This window comes from Kogia breviceps, chromosome 20 (assembly GCF_026419965.1).
Source record: "Kogia breviceps isolate mKogBre1 chromosome 20, mKogBre1 haplotype 1, whole genome shotgun sequence".
In the NCBI taxonomy this organism is placed as follows: Eukaryota; Metazoa; Chordata; class Mammalia; order Artiodactyla; family Physeteridae; genus Kogia; species Kogia breviceps.
Genome location: NC_081329.1, coordinates 5850443 through 5865197, shown reverse-complemented (window position 1 = coordinate 5865197; position 14755 = coordinate 5850443).

Genomic DNA, 14755 nt, shown 5'->3' with positions numbered 1-14755 from the left:
GGGGAGGACGAATGTGAGAGAATTAAGAAAGGATTCCTGGGGATACTTGAGCGGGATTTTGGAGGACGATCGGGAGTTTCTTAAGCGAAAGAGAGAAGCAGAGGTTTTTCAGGCAAAGGGTACAGTTTGTAGGAAGCCATGGAAACTTGAAAGAATGATTTGCTAAGAAAATGGGGAAGAAAAGCTCAGCATAACCGCAAAGAAGAGGGACTAATTACAAGTCCCAAAAGAGGAGGGTGCAGGAAAATGGTGTGAAGTTGTCAGAAAACAAATATCACGCTAAAGACCCCGGATGGCTAAACAAGAGAAGGTTACCAGGTGCGCCAGGGGAGTGAACGTAATCATACTTGACTGCTGGGATGTTCATGCTAACAGAAGAATTGGGGATGGGCCGGCGATGTGTGAGACCAGAGGCAGAAGGTACGAGACGACTGGGACAGTGAAGGCGGAGGATGTGGTCAGTAGCTGAGGCGGCGACAGAGGCTCTGAAGAGGGAACGATTAAGGGGCTTCTGCAGAGGCTGAGGTTACAGGTCTGGTGACGGAGGAGAAGGCAAGGCACGGGGTGGGGGAGGGTCCTGGGCACCAGGCGACGCACGGGGAGGGCTAGACTGCTCTGGGGAACATCGCGTTAGAAGCCTGCGGCGCTCAGCGTGTCCAGCTGGGACCTGGATGGACTTACGCAGGTTCCGGGAGAGAGAGGGAGACGGGAAATAAAGGAGTCAAAGTCAGCCACAAAAAGGAAAGAAATAATGCCATTTGCAGCAACATGGATGGACCTAGAGATTGTCAGACAGAGAAAGACAAATATCGTGATATCGCTTATATGTGCCATCTAAAATAATGGTACAAATGAGCCTATTTACAAGACAGAAATAAAGTCACAGATGTAGAAAACAAACTTACGGTTACCAAGGGGAAAAGGGGTCGGGGGAGGCATAAACTGGGAGATTGGGATTGACACATACACACTACTATATATAAAATAGATAACAAATAAGGACCTACTGTATAGCACAAGGAACTCTACTTAATACTCTGGAATAACCTATATGGGGAAAGAATCTAAAAAAGAGTGGATATATGTATACGTAGAACTGATTCACTTTGCTGTAGAGCAGAAGCTAACACAACATTGTAAATCAACTAGACTCCAATAAAAATTAGTTAAAAAATGAAAAAAAAAAGTCAAAGTCATTCACTTGTAGGCAGAAACTGAAATCTTGAAAAATTCTTGTAACCGATCAGCCAGGGACAGGTTTCAGAGGGGCGCACTGAAGAATGCTGATGTTTTCATGAGGCACAGAAAAATGAGGACTCCCTAGGGAGATGACGAGAGACCTATGGCAGGAAGGAGGAAGCGGTCCAGGAAAGAGAGCGGTGCTGAGACAACATGCAGAGAGGCTGGGACAGCAGGCAGAGGTGCTAGGAGAAAGTGAAGGATGCCTCCGTCTCCTCCATGGTTCCTCAGCCACATCGAGATCAGGGACCGGGCATCAGACACCCGGGTCTTGGCTGGAGCTCTGTTAGCGACAGAGCCTTGGGTATTAAGCCTTAGGATGTCAGTGTCTCCCTCTAAGTGGCGAGAACAAAAATGCATTCAAGGCAGCTTTTTGCTTTTGTTTTTTGGATTTTTTTTTTTTTTTTGGTGTAAGAGTTAAAATAATGATTAAGTATGAGGGCTAAGGTACGTGTGTGTGTGTGGCAAAGTCTGTAAAGGAAGCACAAAGTTGAGATGACTGAGAAGGAGACGGAGAAAATGAGAGCCCTCCCTGCAAAAAACACATCGACATACGTCACCATTCTCTTTAAATCTCTCTAATGACTTCCCCGCTCTCGTTCACTCACTCACTCACTCACTCATGCATTCACTCATTCATTCAACAAATATCTAGGAAGCACCCACGATGCCCCAGGTAGTGTTCTAGATACGGGAGATCCAGTAACAAACAAAATCTCCCACCCTCTGGTCGCTCACATATATCCTAATTGGAGAGACCGATAAGCAAGGTGTATAAATAAAACATCTATTAGAAAGTGACAAATGGTAAGGAAAAAGAAAAAGCAAAGAGTCAGGCAGAAGGCTGCATTTGGATGCAGGAGATAGAGAAGTCCTTTCCGAGAAGGTGGATCCTGAGACCTGAAGGTGAGGAGTGAGCCCTTGCTATCTGGTGGGGAGTGGACACCCCAAGGAGGGGAAGGAAACAAGTGCCGGTGCCCCTAGAAGGGCCGAGCCTGGTGCATTTGAGGAAGAGCCAGCGGAGGCCAGCAAAGGGAACTCAGAGGTCAGAGTAAGAGCCAGGCTTTCACTCTGAGGAAGATAGGAAGCCACTTGGAGTTTTTGGTTCTTTGTTTTCCTGTATTTACGAGAAGCCCTTTATCAACGCTGCCAGGAGTAAAGTGTCAACATCAGACCAGACCTTCCTGGGGAAATGCCCTGAGATGAAACCACAGCACGGGCCGGAGCCTCTGACCCTTTAGGCCAAGTGAAAGCCTCACTAGCTAAAGGCCTTCTGTGTCACGTGACCCCGATGACCAGTGGAGCCTGTGATGCTGCTGGTGACTTAGAAGTACCTTTATTGTGATCAATCGAAACGTGAGCACTGCTCAGCGAGTCCCTCACCCATCTCTTCACCCTTAGCCCCTGGCCGGAAGCCCACGTGAGCATTTCTGATCACCTCCTGACAAGGACAACTGAACTTCAACACCAACAGCCTCGCCCTCAGCCGCGTCTGCTCCCGGGCTTCCTGGGTGTACTTAGTGCGCCAGGGCCCACCCAATCGCACAAGTGCCCCTCTCAGTCCAGACCTTGCTCTCCCTTGGAGGGAAATGGAGCCCCCCGAAAACTGAGTTCCCGTACTGACTTTATGACCGACGTCGCCATTCAAAACTTGGCTTCCTTTCTTGTCCGCCCCTGTTCCCCTCAGAATTGAGGAGTAGCAAAGAAAAAGGGCGATGGAAACCGCGTAAGGCCCTGCAGGGCCTCCCTGGGTACAAAAGCCCCTCCGTCTCCCCCATTTCTTGTTGGTAGGAGAAAAGGACCCTCCTAGACCTTCCCCGAGTTCCAAAGACTTAACGACCAGCACAACAGCGTCGCAGGACCCCCAGCCCCTCCTGAAGAGAGAGAGAGAGAAGAATGTGCCGCACGCCTTTGAGCTGCTCTGCAGGAACCCAGAGCTCCCCCAGCAGGGAGGGGCCACGGTGACGACACGCCGGCCTCCAGCACGGGGACCCCAGACGGGTCAGAGCCAGAGGGGCAGTGGGTGAGAGTCCGGAAACAGTGCCTGGTTTGTGCCTCCAGGGAAGCCCTGGCGGTTCTTTTTACCGTGATCTCTGTGTGTCTGAGAGCAAGAGCAGGCCGCCAGGCCTTGTCTTCAGAGAGAGCTGCTGAGCGCTCTGAGGTCACGGCCCAGGATCCCACGGTTCTCCTCGGGGAACGCTCTCTCCGTCTGAAACGGGGTGTCGCCCGCCCGGCGGCTCTCCTCGTACAGCACTACCTTCCTGTGCACAAACGCGGGCCCCCGAGTGAGGTCTGCCCTCTGGAATGCGCCTCCCGCTCTGACGTGAAGTGCACCACGTGACCCGTCTCCTCCGGGGGCGCCCTCTCTGCCTCTGAGGAGGGGGAGGGCTAGCCTGCCCTCGCCCGGATTGTGAGTGGGTCTGTGGGACCACGTGGTGGCGTGACCAGCGTTCACTGCAGCTCCTCGCTGCCTGCCACTTCTTCGGGGCCTTACTCAGTGGGGGGATGTGGTGACGGCCAGAGTCATGGGACTGCAGGGAAAGGACAGTGAAGCTGCTGCAGAGGACGCAAGGGAGCCACGGTTCTCCACCTGAGGCCACGGTTCTCAGCTCTGGATGCCCAATAGTTTCACTCAGGTCCCCTTACAGAATCAGCTAAGGATCCACCCTACTCAATCAGTCCGGTCCCTACAGTGGGGCTCTGGGCGCCATACGTAATTCTTAAACGCTGCCAAGACGGCACCGAGAACCGCAGGGCTAAAGGAGAGCGTTTCTGAAGGGTGGAGGCGCTCATCTGGCTTCGAGACCCAAACCTGGGCCGGGAGCTGCCCCGTCTCCGCTCCCCCCGCTTCCTCCCGGGAACAACACAGTGACCACGATAAAGTGAAATGTGCAGCTTTTCCAGTTTTTCACGGTGCTCGCCTGGAACTGCACCACACCTAGCATCAGGCATCACACCTGCACATCCTGTTCCATGAGTCACCACGGCCCCGCCGTCAGCTGGCCGGGCACAGGTGAAGCCGGGGAGCCCCAGGCTGCCTCGCGGTGAGACTTCACACCCCTGGTGCCCGGCTCGCCCTTCCCCTTTCCTCCCCGTCATTCTGGCATCTGCTCATGTGGAGGGAAGACACCATGAGTCTTGGGAAAGGAATTTGCTGCAGAGACAGCGCTTCACGAAAAGGAGGGTGAAGGAGCACCGTGATGGCGGGAAGCTCGGCTCCAGGATCTTCCTCGTCGGCGCCAGCGCCACCCCGCCCCCCCCCCCCCCCCCTTCCCTTTGCTGCCCGCGTCCTGCTGGCACGGTGCTGCGCGCCTCCACAGGCCCCCAACCCCTGCTCTGGGGGCAGCTCTGCAGTGCTCCATCCTACCAACTACCGAGGCACCATTTGAGAAGAGGGTCTAGGCTCTGGTTTTTGACTAGAAACTTTCTGTCGACATCTGCGTTTAAGACGAAAAAAAAGTTCATCATCAAGATTTGAACGCCGTGTGTCACTGTCCTTGAAAAAAGTCCAAGTTAAACCCTCTTCTAAGAATTGCTTCGTTAACGATGTTCTTGATAGGGAAACTTAATTTTTTTCACTTATATAAAAGCATAAAATATAATAAGTAATATGTCTAAGTAAGTTTCAAAGAGCTCATTCAACAAATATAAAGTTAAAATGCCGTGTGATAAAAATACATTGTTCATCGTTTAACATTTTTTATTAATGCATTAAAAAATGGTGCATGTTACGTTTGATGACATCCGTGGAAGCAAGAAGAGTGAGAGCAGAGATTTGCGTCTAATGGAAAACGCCGGCTTAGGAACTGTCTCCCAAGAAATGCTCCCTCTACCTCTACCAGAGAATTCGTCCCCTGCTAATGCGGGGACGTTGACTAAATGTTAGTAGTTCGGGTCCGAACGTGAACCCACACCAGTTTGCTCAAATGTTCTTTCCTGCCTGCCAGGAAGTTTGAAATCCTCTTCCTGTAGGCCTCCCAAGACCTCCAGAAAACCTAATTACTGGCTTAAGTCTCCAGTCTCCTCAGGAAGGTGTCAGGGAAACAATATAAGGCTTTAATCTGGATGCAAAAGAACTATTCTGCTGGAGGTGAAAATTCTTGGAGAAAGAAAGGAGCCAGTGAGCCCAGTCTCACTTCTCCCCAGAATCCCGACAGCCTGAGCCGCTGGGCATGAGTCACTCTGGCACTCTAGCTAAACTTGAAATGCGTGTTCAAGGTTAGAGAGAAAGAAAGGAAAAAAGGAAGAAGGTTCTCACACCCAGAAAAAAAGAAGATAAAGATGTGAGGTGATGAATGTGTTAATTAACTAGACGGGGGGGGGGGGGGGCGGGAGGGGGGATCATTTCAAAGTGTGCACATGCTTTGAATCATCACAATGCACACATCATGGCCTTACAATTTTATTTGTCAATTATAACTCAAATTTAAAAATCAAAAAGTCAAAAATAAAATAAAAAGGACATGGTCCAATTAATCTAAAAGGGAAAGAAAACAAGAAGGGAAGAAAGGAAGAAAGAGGGAAGGGAGGGAGGTTTTTGAGAACCAGGAATCCAGAAACAATCAGACAAGTTTTAAGGAAGCGTAGTTTGGCACGATAAGGAGAAAAGTAAAATAAAAGGCATAGCAGCTGAAAATAAAGTGGGATCCTTTTGGGAACAGTGAGTTCACCAACATTAGAAGTGTTCAAAAAGAGGCAGGATTCAACCATCACGTGAGGCGTTTTATTACATGACCTTGAAGATCCCTTTAAATCTTGAGATTTTTGTGGCTGATAATAAAAAAGCAAGAAAACAGTCACTTTTCAAAAGTGAATAAACTCCGCTAGAAGCATGGCTTTGACCATTTCAGCTTGGTTATATTTCCTCATATGGAGAGGAGGCACTCCCACCGCCCTATGCCTACCTCGTGGGGATTTGAGAATGGTTCGTCCTAGAGAAGGTTTGAAGCCCTCCCCCCTTGAGCTCTTCTCCCCGCAGAAAATGAGGGTTGGTTCTTATCTCTGTTACTTCATTCCGCATGGACCTTCAAAGGACGAGTCATTCCTGGGCTTGGCGGCAAAAGGTTTATTAGAGGACTGTGTGTTCTGGTCACGTTCCCCCAGAATAACCTGGAGGCACCTGCGTGGCCAGAGGATGGAGGTTCCCGGTCAGGAGGTCCCGTTGGCTGGCTGGGGAAGGCGGTCCCAAGAGCTGGAAGCACTGCACCCTATCAGGAAGAGAGTGCTGATGTGGACAGACCCAGAGACCGTGACATTCTCCTCAAGAGCAGAGGCAGAGAGACCACCCTGTGGAGAGACACACACCCACTCACACCCACACACACTCTCACACTCACACACACTCACACACACACTCTCACACACACAGTGTTGAACTTGGAGAGAGTGCCTTTGATGTATTTCTTGAGACAGATGCCGGGAAGCAATAAATTGAGTACCAATGCATTGAGGGAATATATACTGGTATAGACCGCTCTTGAGAAATTTGATAATAAATGAACAAAGAGAGTGAAGTAATGGTTTGAGGGGAAAAAAGGGTCAAGGAGAGATTCTTTTTAAGTAGAGAATTAGGTGCAACTGTGGGCCATAACAAAGGAACTGGTAGAGAAAGAGAGGGTAAGAAAGTGGTGTGAGAGAGAAAGAGGATAAATAATGGTATATGGTTAAAAGAGGTGGATTCTAAAGGTATAGAGAGAAGAGCCTCGGAAAAGAGAAATACTCCCTCTAAAACAGAAAGAAAGAAGCAAGAAAAGTAAAAATCTATAAATTTGAGGGAGAGCCTGGACCGTGGAGATTCACTGGGGAGAGTTGGCTCCTGTATCCTCCATTCCCATGAGTTAAAAATACTTGGTGGAGCTTCCCTGGTGGCGCAGGGGTTGAGAATCCGCCTGCCGATGCCGGGGACACGGGTTCATGCCCCGGTCTGGGAGGATCCCAAATGCCGAGGAGCAACTGGGCCCGTGAGCCACAGCTACTGAGCCTGCGGGTCTGGAGCCTGTGCTCCGCAACGAGAGAGGCTGCGACAGTGAGAGGCCCGCGCACCGCGATGAAGAGTGGCCCCCGCTCGCCGCAACTAGAGAGAGCCCTCGCGCAGAAACGATGACCCAACGCAACCAAAAATAAATTAACAAAAAAACAAAAAACCAAAAACTTGGTGAGATAAAGAATTAATTTTTAGAGCCCTGCATATGTCTTTTACATCTTTGCTTAATGTGTGTACTCTAAACCATCGGGGTATCTTCTTCCTCAAAAAAAGATATCATCAGGTGTCTAAGCTACAGGAAGAAATATAGGGAATAGCCAAAACAATTTTTAAGCTGTATTAATTCAGGAGACATCTCTCCCCCTGGCAGGAGTCAACCTGGGTGTGTCCAGAAATGAAGAATCTGCCCTTTAAGCTCCAGCCTGAGTATAATATGAATGTTCATTCAGCGAACCCAAGGTCTTTTCTGCAGTGAACTTTTCCCTTCTCTTCCAGCAGACACAAAGTAGGCACTGCCCAAGGGTTCACCACTGAAGACAACACAAGCTTCTTCCTCCTCCCTCCTGAGAGGTTCTGTTCCCCGTGCAGTGGCTCTCTTTTTTTTTTCCTGTTCTTCTTGTAATATTTTTGGGCAACGTCAAGTAAGCATGGTCCTCACTTGAAACAAAGTCAGGGAAGGTAATTTGAGAGGATTTGGACTTGTGAGCCAAGTAGCACCTGAGAGGAGTGCTGTATGCAGAGTTGGTGCAGAATATGGACACAGAATCACTTTGCCAGTTTATTCACCCTTTACCAAAGCTAAGAAGTACCTCTGTGTCTGCTGGACCCATGAGGAAAATCCTGAGGGACAGTCCGTCATCAAGGCAATGGTGAGGCGTCGGTGGGTCTGGCTGGCTTAGAGTGGTCCCCGTTCAGAGGAGTGGGAAATGGCTGTATGAAGGTAAGACATGGTAGGTGCGGAGAACCTTGAAAAGAAACCTTAGGGATGTAGCCAAAGAGGATCTTAAGCATCACCTCTTCAAATGAATTTATTTTTCATGCAAAGAAATGAGGACTAGACATGGCAATGTACGGTGATTTTAGTGTTTGGACAATACAGAGTCTAGTGACTCTCCGTGAGACGCCACTGAGAAGATATGCCCCTGGTCTTCCTCAACGGTCTTTGAATCTTAATTCAAAGCTCCTGGGTGGAGAAAACAGGCACACTGCCTCCACCGAGAGCTCTTCCCTCTGGACTATGTCTAGTTGCGCTGAGAACCACCTTGCTGCTGAGGTGTGGAGGAATAGGCCAGAGTGGCTGAGATCCAACGAAGGTCCCTGGCATCAGTGGCCTATCTCACAGTGGCCACACTCCCGGAGTCATTGATAGACACCACTTGGGGGTAGATTATGAAAATGGTCTTTAAAACACAAAGATTTTCGGAAGAGTTACCACCAGGGCCATTGGCCTAATTGTAAGCACGGCTTTCTCAGCCCTTCTCCTCGGTCTTTATTGAAGGAGATGTCGGAGAGGTCAGCATTTTATTTATTTATTTTATTTTATTTTTAACATTTATTTATTTATGGCTGCATTGGGTCTTTGTTGCTGCAAGCGGGCTTTCTCTAGTTGCGGTGAGTGGGGGCTACTCTTCCTTGAGGAGCACGGGCTCTAGGTGCATGGGCTTCAGTAGTTGTGGCACGTGGGCTTCAGTAGCTGTGGCACGTGGGCTTCAGTAGTTGTGGCATGTGGGCTTTAGTAGTCGTGGCTCACGGGCTCTAGAGCACAGACTCGGTAGTTGTGGCACACGGGATTTGTTGCTCCGCGGCATGTGGGATCGTCCCAGACCAGGGCTCAAACCCATGTCCCCTGCATTGGCAGGCGGATTCTTAACCGTTGCACCACCAGGGAAATCCAAGTTCAGCATTTTAGATCATTTAAATCTTAGATCTACAGCTCGTTGCTTTGTGACCACCAAGAGGGGTGGGAGGGAGATGCAAGAGGGAGGAGATATGGGGATATATGTTTATGTATAGCTGATTCACTTTGTTATACAGCAGAAACTAACACACCATTGTAAAGCAACTGTACTCCAATAAAGATGTTAAAAAAAACCTTAGGTCTAATTTTTCATGAATTCTTGCCACCACCACCCCCCACTACCAAATCAATGCAGACTTGTCCCACGCTGGTCCACCTGGCTAGACTAGACAGTTCACTGTTCCCTAACTTGCCCTGTGTCCCCACCATGTGCCTGGCTCCTGGGGTGAACAGTTGTGTCTCTGACTCTGCTCCACCTGATCAACCAGATATGAGTCCATGACTCACGGTGAGCCAGGCATCCCTCACGCCCATACTTGTCTGTTCTCTGCACTTCCTCCTTTCACCTTTCTATCGATATTTCCTCTATGTTTTTGTACAGTGGATGGAGCAAAATGTCAAATAAAATGTTCGCAATTCAAGAGTATTTTCGGGAAGCTAAAGGGTCAGCAATGTTTGCTCATGCCCGGGAGATGCAAAAATGCCAAGGATACCAGCTGCCTGAAGATGATATCAAGAATTAGTCCACACGCAGGGGGTTTGGTGGAGACAACTCAGCCACCTCGTGCGAAATACAGCCTTGGCCTTCCTGGCCCACGTCCCCATGTTGAAATGTAGCTTTCTGACTTGGGTTTGAAGGGAAGACCGTATCTTTTAAAGCAGGAGTAATGGCTCAGATGCCCACAGGAAATATGCAAGTGTATTAATGTATGAAGCAGGGGAATAAGACTCAGCGGTAAGCTAATTTTTAAACCTCCATGGAGACAAAACAAAATACCTCCGTAGATGGCCCCAAACGGAAAGCCTTCAGTTTGCCACCCTTCCAGAAAAAAAGGCCGTCGGTTACATAGTGAAGGAAAGGTTATGGCTCTCCTGTTTTCTTGCTTACATTACTCTGGAGAAAAATAATTAAGCTAAGATCACAGTGGTAACTTGGAATTCTAGAAGCTGCCTCGCCTACAATGGGAAGCACACAACTGTGAGAACATGTAAACAAAGGGCCACAATTAGTTGGTAGCAACCAACAACTCTATACCATCGTCTCGAAGCTCCCACTTGACGCTAAATCTTAAGATGCTGATAAAGTAGACAGGAGGGCAGTGTGTGGCAAAGTATCCTTCTGGCTGGTGGCAGCGTAGTATTGGCGCCAGAAGGGGAAGAATGAACCGAACTTTAATATTGTTATGATTTACAGCATATGGACTTGAAAGATGGTCAAAATCCAACAAGGGAAACTGAAGTAAATATAAGACTCTCAAGTGGGAGGCGTTTAATACGGACAACCGGTTATGGAGGTGGCAGGAAAGCTGAGAAATCAAACCTATGGTGAGTCAGCTCAGCATCTGCAACAGCAGAAAGGCACTGCTATCCCTGGGGCTAGAGGAACAAAGACAGGAAGGAGGTAACCTTCCCAAAGCCTGGGATCTGGACTGCTCAGCAGAAGCCGGGGTCGCGGTGGACCTGCCTGTGGAAGCCAGGCCCATGGATGAAGTAGCTTTCTGGTCGAAATTGAAAGCACAGAGGAGATGCCTTCTGAAGTTCAGGAAGATAAGTATCCCGACTTCTCACCAATTCCTGCCTTCTCGTCTTCTACCAGTGCATCCCTCTGGCAAATCTACATGGTGCCTGGAGGGCAGGGGCGGCTGGGAAATGTACACAGTTCCCTACAGCTCAGGGCACTGCCATGTACTAGCTGGCTGGCCTAGGGAAAGTCACTCAACCTCTCTGAGCCTCAGTTTCCTCATCTGTAAAATGGGATAATGCGTATCCTTGCCTATATAACTTAAATAACGGCGGTCATGACAAGATGAAAATAGTTGCAAAGGAGAGCGGCTGAGTCACACTTAGACTGTGTGAAGATAAAGAAGAGTGGAAATCCTGCAAGGGAACCCATGTCACAACCTTTGCGCTACCTTGTTATTGGTAACCAGACCTCGTTGGCTATTCTTCCCCAGACCACACGGGTGATCCACGGTAATTTGCAGTTTACAAGTCAATTTTATATCATTAACTCACACAGGGCTTTCACCGTGGACTAAACAGGACATTGATGACTCTCTGTGCTTTACTGCTGAGGTACAGATGCTCAAAGAGCTTAAGGAATTTATTCAGGTAAACCCAAATAATAAATGAGAGAGCTGAGAGTTAAATGGGAACGTCTCACTCCAACCTGGAGCTCTGCCCTCCACATAGTACTACCCCGGACCAAAAACTTTGATCTACCAAATCTCTGCTCCATATTTTAAAACCAGAGTTTAAAAAATAAATAAAGGGGCTTCCCTGGTGGCGCAGTGGTTGAGGGTCCGCCTGCCGATGCAGGGGACGCGGGTTCGTGCCCCGGTCCGGGAGGATCCCATGTGCCGCGGAGCGGCTGGGCCCGTGAGCCGTGGCCGCTGAGCCTGTGCGTCCGGAGCCTGTGCTCCGCGACAGGAGAGGCCACGGCGGTGAGAGGCCCGTGTACCGCAAAATAAATAAATAAAGTTTCAGAGGAGATGAGAGGAAAGTCTGACATGAGTGAAAATAGTTGAATTACTCAAGTGCCTCCTCTCTCCACCTAATCAACACAGAACAATGCTGACTCCGCAGGGAGAAGCCCCAGCACATCCAGTCCGCAGGGTCTGCGTCGCCAAGCCGTGTGAGTCAAGGCCTTCTCGGCCTGGGGAGTGCCCCCTGCTCTTGTCAATGTCAGACTCATCGGCGCACGTGAATTATTCAATGGTAAACGTGTAACTGCTATTGCTTGAGAGGCCAAAAGTATTGGTGACATAAAAAAAGCTCTAATAAGTGAAAAAGAAGGCAAATCAGAGTTACCAGTGGCTGCCCAGGGCAGAGAAGTGAAGAGCAGTCTCACTCTCCTATTGTTTGAATTTCTACCACAAATAAGCGTAACTTTTATAAACATCTTAAAACACAGAAATGTTCCTCCAACTTCATTTTGCGGGTGGGGTGAGTACCACTGCCACGGCCCGCTCCGCAGCCCCCAGCTTCCAAATTAGCTGACGAGAAAAAGTGGCTTTCACTGCCAAAGCACCTCTTATGAAATGGTGGTGTTGCCTTCAAAGCCCTCCCTGCTTTGAAGGGACAGGTTAGACCCTGGGTTCACCGTTGAGCTCTGCTCTCCAAGTGGAAACGTCAGTCCGCACCGGTAACCAGAGCTCCGAGGACTCCAGCCCCCGCGCCTGGGCGCAGAGCTGGTCCTAATTCTCTGTGACACCCCTGCAGCTATCTCTTTTACCCCCCGTGAGGCCGAGTGAGAATCTTTACCCAGTCAGCACCTGCCCGCCTGGAATTAAATCTCCTTCCCGGGTTAAACAGGTCTGCATTGGGGAATCAAATTAGCGCAGCCACTGTGGAAAACGGTATGGAGGTTTCTCAAAAAAACTAAAAATAGAACTACCATATGACCCAGCAATTCCATTCCTGGGTATATATTTTTTAAAAAAACTAAAACCACTAATTTGAGAAGATATATACACACCGATGTTCATAGCAGCATTATTTACAACTGCCAAGACATGGAAGCAAGCTAAGTGTCCATCAACAGATGAATGGATAAAGAAGATGTGGTACATGTATATAATGGAATACTACTCAGCCATAAAAAGAACAAAATAATGCCACTTGCAGCAACATGGAGGCACTGGGAGGATATTATGCTAAGTGCAATAAGTCAGACAGGGAAAGACAAATACTGTACAATATTGCTTACTTGTGGAATCTAAAATATACAACAAACTAGTAAACATCACAGAAAAGCAGACTCACAGATATAAAGAACAAACTAGTAGTTAACTGGTCGGGGGAGGGAAGGGGGGAGGGGCCATATAGGGAGAGGGGAGTAGGAGGTACAAACTATTAGGTATAAAATAAGCTACGAGGATATAGTGTACAATATGGGGAATATAGCCAATATTTTATATTAACTACATTATAATACAGAGAATATAGCCAGTATTTTATATTTTTAAAAGTGTGACTCACTATATTGTATACCTGTAACATATAATATTGTACATCAACTAATTAACTAATTGAAATAAAAATGTCTACTTTGTCTCAAATCCTGACCTGATGAGGGAAGTTCCATTTTAAAAACATGAAGTGTCTACAACTCCAAATTCTTCTTAAGTCTGCTATCCAAACTTGCCTTTCAGCATGAATTACCTTTCTTCTACATTTCTACAGCCTTGTGCTTGAACCCTTATTATGGCCCTTATTAAAATCCATTCTCTATGGTTTATCTGACTGTATGCCCGTCTACATGGGAGTTCCCCGAGAGAAAGCGCCAGAACTGGCCCCTCTTTGTATTTTACCCCTTCTATCCTCTCACCTACCCCAAGCACATGGTACTTTATCTATAGTAGGAGCTCAGAGTTTGCTTACAGAATCTGACAGGTACAACAGGATTCTGAACCCACAGTCCTAGATCTAAGACACCCCAGAACGCTGGTGGGTCCATTACAATTGCTTTCACACAGAGCAACAGCCAACCGACACCATATGATGATTTCAGCTTCCAAGGAAATAATCTATCGAGTATAACCCACTGATTGGATTTCTTAACAGTTAAGCCTAATAATAATTTTTTTAAAAGCACTTGGCCCCCTAAATATTGAATCTATATCCAGTGGAAATCACCTGACCCCTGGACTTCCCTGAATGCTCATGACACAGGAGTAAGCAGAGGTCGTAAGTGTATCTTCCGAAGCCCCTCATTTGTGTAGGGGGTGTCACCAGTGAGGAGGAGATGTCAGTCCATCAAATGTATCACCCCAACATCCGCTTTCTCTGATAAAGGAAAATGAGACACCTTCTTGACGCATGCTTTGGTAGTTTTCCGACAGCGATGAAGTATAAGCTGTGTTTCACCCAAGGGGGAACACCCCGTCACAGGCCAAGGGGCATAAGGGCAGGGTCTCTGGAATGTAGCCCACTTTCCCTCCCTTCCCACACTGCTTAAAAGCTGATCCTGTTTCAGAGCAATTTCAGGCATATCCGTGCAGGCTCAGGGCGTGGCCTAGCCCCAGTTTACGCCTAGATTCTGAATATACCAGTCTTGGACTGGACTGATGTGCCTCGCAGTGGCCCCCGGGCTCTCCCAGGGCTTTAGGAAGAGGCAAAAGCTTCGAAGGGCCACACTGGGGACAGGTGAGCTCCCAGCTACACGCCCTAGGACCCCATGCCGGGGCAGCTCTTTCCCACCTGTGCGGACAGCCAGATGGGAGCCAGGCCGCACGAGCGCCCAGAGCTTAGAGGCTTCGGGAGAGCCCTGTGCTGACATCAAGCTCCGCGTCCCCATGGGGTTTGTGATTTATCTCCTGCGAGGAATGGGCGTGGTCTGCTTTGTAAGATACGTTGGCATATGAAGCATCAGGAAATACGTCATATTGTCATAGCTGTAATATTACAGGAATTGCAGCTTTCGAATGCTTCTCCCTGTGGCTGTGGACCTGGAGCCTTTATAAAGCGAGCCAGTGCAGCCTCCGGTCCAGTCGCAGCTGCGAAGCCGGCCAGCC